This window comes from Lactuca serriola, chromosome 8 (genome assembly GCF_051521515.1).
Source record: "Lactuca serriola cultivar US96UC23 chromosome 8, Lser_US96UC23_V15, whole genome shotgun sequence".
In the NCBI taxonomy this organism is placed as follows: Eukaryota; Viridiplantae; Streptophyta; class Magnoliopsida; order Asterales; family Asteraceae; genus Lactuca; species Lactuca serriola.
This window is the reverse complement of record NC_136415.1, coordinates 191386790-191393548: the sequence shown is the minus strand read 5'-3', so window position 1 is coordinate 191393548 and position 6759 is coordinate 191386790. Positions and strand designations below refer to the sequence as shown.

General features: G+C 40.7%; 1 non-coding gene across 1 annotated transcript; it reads right to left on the bottom strand.

The window, feature by feature from the left end:
• Positions 1-3148: 3148 nt before the first annotated feature.
• LOC145071545 (small nucleolar RNA R71) lies at positions 3149-3255 on the bottom strand. The gene has a single exon (XR_013690554.1). It is a non-coding gene; the product is annotated as a small nucleolar RNA R71 (small nucleolar RNA).
• Between the last annotated feature and the right edge of the window lie 3504 nt (positions 3256-6759).

Genomic DNA, 6759 nt, shown 5'->3' with positions numbered 1-6759 from the left:
ATCTGATCATTACCCACATGCTTGATGAATAAAGTTTAATCGATAGTGCCACGAGAGTATCCATGCCTGAGCAAGTTCTTTGTGAGAGTCGGATACCACGCTCGAGGAGCTTGATGTAACCCATACAACGCCTTGTCCAACTTGTAGACATGATTAGGAAACTTTGAGTTAACAAACCCAGGGTGTTGGTCAACATAAATTTCTTCCTTCACCTTGCCATACAAGAAAGCTGTCTTAACATCCATCTGATAAACTATGAAGTTCATGTAAGAAGCATATGCAAGGAAGATACAGATAGCCTCCAAGCGAGCTACTGGAGCATAAACCTCAGTGTAGTCAAGACCCTCGATCTGTCTAAACCCGCGAACCACCTATCTTGCCTTATTACGCACTATGACTCCGGAATCATCCTGCTTATTGCGATAGACCCAGCGTGTGTTGAGAGACTTTTTGCCCTTTGGTAACTCATCCAACGTCCAAAAACCGAGCTTTTCAAATTGATTTAGGTCTTCATGCATAGCATCTCCCCAGCTGGCTTCATTCAAAGCCATTTCAACGTTATTTAGCTATATTTGAGAGATAAAGAAAGAATAGAGACATGTGTTTACATCTCCACTCTAACTTCTAGTTTTAACACCATCACCCAGTTGGCCAATGACGTTTTCAATCGGATGATCGCGTTGAAGACATGAGGGTATCTCCTGGCTGATATCATTGAGGGAGACGGGAAGAGTGTGAATGTTAATAACTCCATCATTTGCTGAATGTTCCACATCAGATGAATCTATCTCATTAGATGGATGATATGTGCATAATTAGTTAATTATTTAGTATACATTTTTATTCATTTTTAACTAATTATGTGAATAATATGGACAAAAGGTACTTAATATTGTTTAAATTTTGTTTTCAGTCCAAAGGATATGCTTGGGAGTAAAAGGGAGCAAGGGAAAGCAATTGAAGACCAAAGAATGAAGATTGAAGAACAAAAGTACACCTACTCGGCGAGTACACGCGTCTACTCGGCGAGTCCAGCTGAATATTCCAGAAGATAGCCACGACTCTTGATCTAGGACGGATAACAACGAGTCTACTCGGCGAGTTGGGTCTGCTACTCGCCGAGTACCCCCTGTTTTGAGATATCTATAAAAATCGAACCTTTATCCGAGGAGAACACACCTTTGGCAATTTTTGAAGATCCTTCTGCGATTAAGAGCACTGGAAGACGCTGAGGAATTCTAATCTCCAACCTTTTGAAGAATTGAAGCAACTAGGTTAATCATTCCACTTAAGCTTTAGGATTTGATGATGTCTAATCTAGTTGAACTTGTTTTTGTGTGTGATTTTACTGCAACTATGAACTAATTTCGTTTTTGTTTCTGTTTGGGGAATACCAAGGAACTCCTATGGTTTAATTCTTAGTTTTGATTAACTGTTTATTGGTGATCTATTAAATTAAGTTTGTTAAAGACCCTTATGCATTAATCATGATTATTTTCTGTTAATTGGAAGACAATTAAGCTGCATGAACATCTCTTAGTTATTAACCTCACATGTCTATGTGAACACCAACTCATATGCTTAGGAATAATGATTATGAAACTAAGATTAATAAGACAATAATTAGATTAATGTGTGAGCTTGTTTGAGAAACCATCAACAAGAGGTTAATTGATTTACTAAATTGATTCACCACTATAAATCTTATTTAATCCAAATCATTAATCTAGGGAATTAATTAGTTTAAACATTTGATCACCGCTTAAATTAGTTAATTGTCTAAGGGCTAGGAGTAATGAACATTAACCTAACCACTTTAATTGGTAGCCAATAATAATTAATCTATCATAAATACAAATAACCATAGGAGTGAATTGGTTGAACCTAAATAGAAACATCTTTATCAAATTTCGTGAATTAGTTGTTTGTTTTAGTCATTTAGTTAATTAAGTGTTGCCTAAGTTTCTAGACTTGCAAAACTAGAAGAAAAACCTTTTACTTTCATTAGTTGTTTTAGTTAAAATTAGTTCTTAGTTTAATTTTCCGTTCCCTGAGTTCGACACCTTACTTACTAAACTATACCACTAAAAGACAGGTTCACTGCCTTTGTGTGCTAAATATATTAATAAAAGTAGGGAGTAAAACAAGTGCATTTTACACACATCAAGTTTTTGGCGTCGTTGTCGGGGAACGGTTCTAAATAATTAATCTAACACCTAATTTTTTTCGATCCTTTGTGTGAGTTTACTTGCATAAAGTTAGTTTATTACAGTTTAGTAGTCAGTAATTAGGTCTTAGCATCTATTTTAGTTTTTAATATTTAGTTATAATTTTTTCAAAAACACACTGGTACTCGCTGAGTGCAGTCGCATCTACTCGGCGAGTACAAGCGTAATCAGCAGTAAATTTTTGATTATTTTTAGTATGATTTTTTTTGTTCTTTTTACGCTTTTATTCTGTCTATTTCAGGACTTTCATGACCAGAGGATCAAACACCCCGCTGGTGCCCCCATTTGAAGATCCCGAAGCCGCATTGAAAAGAAACAAGGGAAAGGACGTGGAGAGTTCAAGTACACCAAAGAAGTCACCCTTGTCCAATTTGAAGACTGTTTTTGGGAAAAAGAAGAGCAACAAATCAGGAGCATCCAGCGCTTCCTTAGTAATCGACGAACCGGCTAAGGAGGATATCAAGTACGAGACCGACGAAGAAGAGGACCCGACATACGAGCACGAAACTGAGTCTGAGGAAGAGTTAGCTGTCACAATGGCTAACATTGATGAAATCCCCATGGGAGAATGGAAGAAGAGGATGCGAGACGACACTGGCCCGGGACTTATGCAACCCGCAATTCCTGCGACTGCTACCTTCGAGCTAAAGGGTCATATCCTAGCTTTACTTAAGGAAATACCTTTTTATGGAAAAGACCATGAAGATGCCTACAAACATTTGGATGAAGTCAATGATGTAGCTGATTACTTCAATGTTCCAAATGTGCCCCGCGAGACTCAGCTACTTCGTATGCTTCCGGTGACATTCAAAGGTGCTGCAAAAGACTGGCTCAAGTCACTTCCCCCCGGATCAGTCACCACTTGGGCCAAGATGAAAGAAGAATTCATTGATCACTTTTGCCCACCTTCCAAGATAGCCAAGTTGAAGAAGGCCATTGCTAACTTTGAACAACAAGCTGAAGAGTCGCTATATGAAGCATGGGAGAGGTACAAGAGCTTACTAAGAAACTGCCCACACCATGACCTAAACAGCCAACAAGAAGTATCCATCTTCTATGATGGAGTCAATGTCACAACCAGGCAGTTACTAGACTCGCAAGGCCCGCTCACAAAGAAGCCACCCCCGGTGATCAAAGAATTAATTGAAGAATTCTCTAAACACTCTAGAGAATACCACAACCCTAGGCATGATGTCACTAGGGCAGCCGCTTATGCAGCTACTGAAGACTTATCCGCAGTCATGGCTATGCTAAAAACAATGGATAGGAGGATGAATAAGATGGATCAAACAATCCATGCTATTTGGGTGGGTTGTGAAAACTGCAATGGGCCTCACCTCACTAGAGACTATGATTTAGATGAAAATGGCAACAAGAAGGCGCAAGTGTGTTACTCAAGTGGAGACCGATATGATGAAGACTGGCGCAAACAAAAGAAAGATTGGCTCCCTTATGAAGAGTACAAGAAAGCCAAGGAGGAAAGGTTCAGGCAAAAAGGGAGAGGGTTCTACCAAAAGGAGGAACCGGTGCAAGAAAGGAAGCCCAACTTGGAAGAAAAGCTCACAAAATTTATAGCTGCTTCAGAAAAAAGACATAGTGACCATGATGCTGCAATTCAAGAAACAAGGACCATGCTAAGGAACCAGCAAGCATCTATTCACAATATAGAGATACAGCTTGGGCAACTTGCTTAACAAATCAACCAAAGGTCACCGGGTGAACTTCCTAGCAAAACTAAAAATAACCCACGAGGTGCGCAAATAAACATTGTCACAACAAGAAGTGGGAAGATAATCACTCCCCTGTCACCTATTTAGACTGAGTCATCCAAGAAATCACAGAAGGAGGAGGCAGAAAAGCAAGCAGAAAACCAAGAAACACGCTCTGACAGTCCTACTCGCCGAGTACCACGTATGGACTCGGCGAGTACATCACAAAATCCCACCGCACAGATTCTTGAAAAACTCTATCAGCCTCCCATGCCTTACCCAGCCCGAGCTAAGAAGGAGAAGCAGGAAGAAGAGTATCAGAAGTTTCTAGATCACATCAAGACTCTTCAAATCAATATACCCTTCATTGAAGTCGTCATGCAAATCCCCAAGTATGCAAAATTCCTCAAGGAACTTCTCACCAATAGAAAGAAGATGGAAGAAGTGAAGAAGGTGGTACTCAATGAAAACTGCTCAGCTGCTATGCTAAATAATCTACCAAAGAAGAAAGGTGACCCGGGGAGCTTGACCTTACCTTGCCAATTTGGCAACTTGACCATCATTCATGCCTTAGCCGATTCGGCAGCAAGTGTGAATCTAATGCAATATTCGTTCTTTAAGAAGCTGGATCTCCCGGAACCAAGGCCAATTCGCATGGCAATACACTTGGCCAACAAAACAGTCACCTTCCCAAGAGGCATATGTGAAGACATACTAGTCAAGGTGGACAAATTCGTCTTTCCCGCTGATTTTATCATTCTAGACATGGAGGCGGATCCACAAGTGCCAATTATCCTTGGAAGACCCTTCCTCAACACAGCAAGTGCTATAGTAGACATGAGGGACTCAAAGCTCACCTTGCGGGTAGGAGAAGACTCAGTGACATTCGGAGTGGACCAAGCAATGAAGTATTCAAGGCACAGTGACGACACATCATTCTCAATCGATATGTTAGATGAATTGCTGGAGGAAGGCATAACTGAAGATTCCATCAAGTTCATAGCTGAGGATGCAGAATTTGATCCAGAAAAAGACTTGATGGAAATTGAAAGACTGCTGGAAGAAGCCGACTACGAAGAATTGGTAAAGAGCACAAACAGTTCCACTCGCCGAGTAGGCCCGATATACTCGCCGAGTACCCCTGAAGAAAATGCAGAAGTCGTGTATACAGCCACAAACTCGCCAAGTACCCTACATGCACTAGGCGAGTCCAACAGTCAGAGCCAAAAAACGGAGCTTGAAACTTTACCAGATCATTCGGAGTATGATTTTCTCGAAGAAGGCAACCAAAAGCCAGTAATGATAGCCTCTGACCTGACCAATTCTGAAAAAGAAGATCTCGTGCAAGTATTGAAGAAGCGGAAACGGGCCATAGCATGGAGCATCACTGACATCAAGCGAATAAGTCCATCCTATTGCTCCCACAAGATCAACCTGGAAGAAGGAGCAAAGCCGGTTGTACAGCACCAAAGAAGACTGAACCCGAATATGCAAGAAGTAGTCAAGAAGGAAGTGGTCAAGCTCTTAGATGCGGGAATTGTATATTCCATTTCCGACAGTCCATGGGTGAGTCCGGTCCAAGTGGTGCCCAAGAAAGGAGGGATGAAGGTCATCACCAATGAAAAGAATGAGCTAATTCCGACACGAACGGTAACCGGTTGGAGAGTGTGCATCGATTATCGAAAGCTAAACGATGCCACTCGTAAAGACCATTTTCCCTTACCTTTTATTGATCAAATGCTAGAAAGATTATCGGGCCATAGCTATTATTGTTTTCTAGATGGATTTTCGGGGTATTTTCAAATACCCATAGACCCAATGGACCAAGAAAAGACCACATTCACTTGCCCAAGTGGGACTTATGCTTATAGACGCATGCCTTTTGGGTTATGCAATGCACCCGTGACTTTTCAAAGGTGCATGACAGCTATATTCCACGATATGGTGGAAAAATTCATGGAAGTTTTTATGGACGATTTTTCCGTTTTTGGATCATCTTTCCAAGATTGTCTCACTAATCTTGACTTAATGCTTGCTAGGTGTGAAAAAACCGACTTGGTACTCAATTGGGAGAAATGCCATTTTATGGTCAAGGAGGGTATAGTGTTGGGCCACAAGATTTCCAAAATGGGAATTGAAGTGGATAGAGCAAAGATAGACACTATTGCCAAATTACCCCCACCAACCAATGTGAAGGGCATTAGGAGTTTTCTAGGACACGCGGGTTTTTACTAGCATTTCATAAAAGATTTTTCCAAAATAACTAGACCTCTACAACAACTACTACTAAAAGATGCACCATTTAATTTCACTAAAGAGTGTTTAGAGGCATTTGAATTTTTAAAGGAAAAACTAACTAATGCCCCGATCATTATTGCACCAAATTGGAACTTACCTTTTGAGATTATGTGTGATGCTAGTGACTATGCATTAGGAGCTGTCCTTGGTCAAAGGGTTGATAAGCACTTTCAACCCATATATTATGCTAGCAAGACTCTAAACCCAGCACAAGAAAATTACACCACCACTGAAAAAGAATTACTAGTTGTGGTGTATGCCTTTGACAAATTCCGCCCTTATTTGGTTTTATCTAAAACTATTGTTTTTACTTACCACTCGGCTATCAAGTATTTGTTTTCCAAACAGGATGTCAAGCCAAGACTAATACGATGGGTGCTACTTCTTCAAGAATTTGACATAGAGATACGAGACAAGAAGGGAATGGAGAATGTGGCAGCCGACCACTTGTCAAGGCTTGAGAACCCGCAATTGCAAGAAGATAAAGTTGGAGACGACTTCCCGGACGAGTACATCATGGTGAC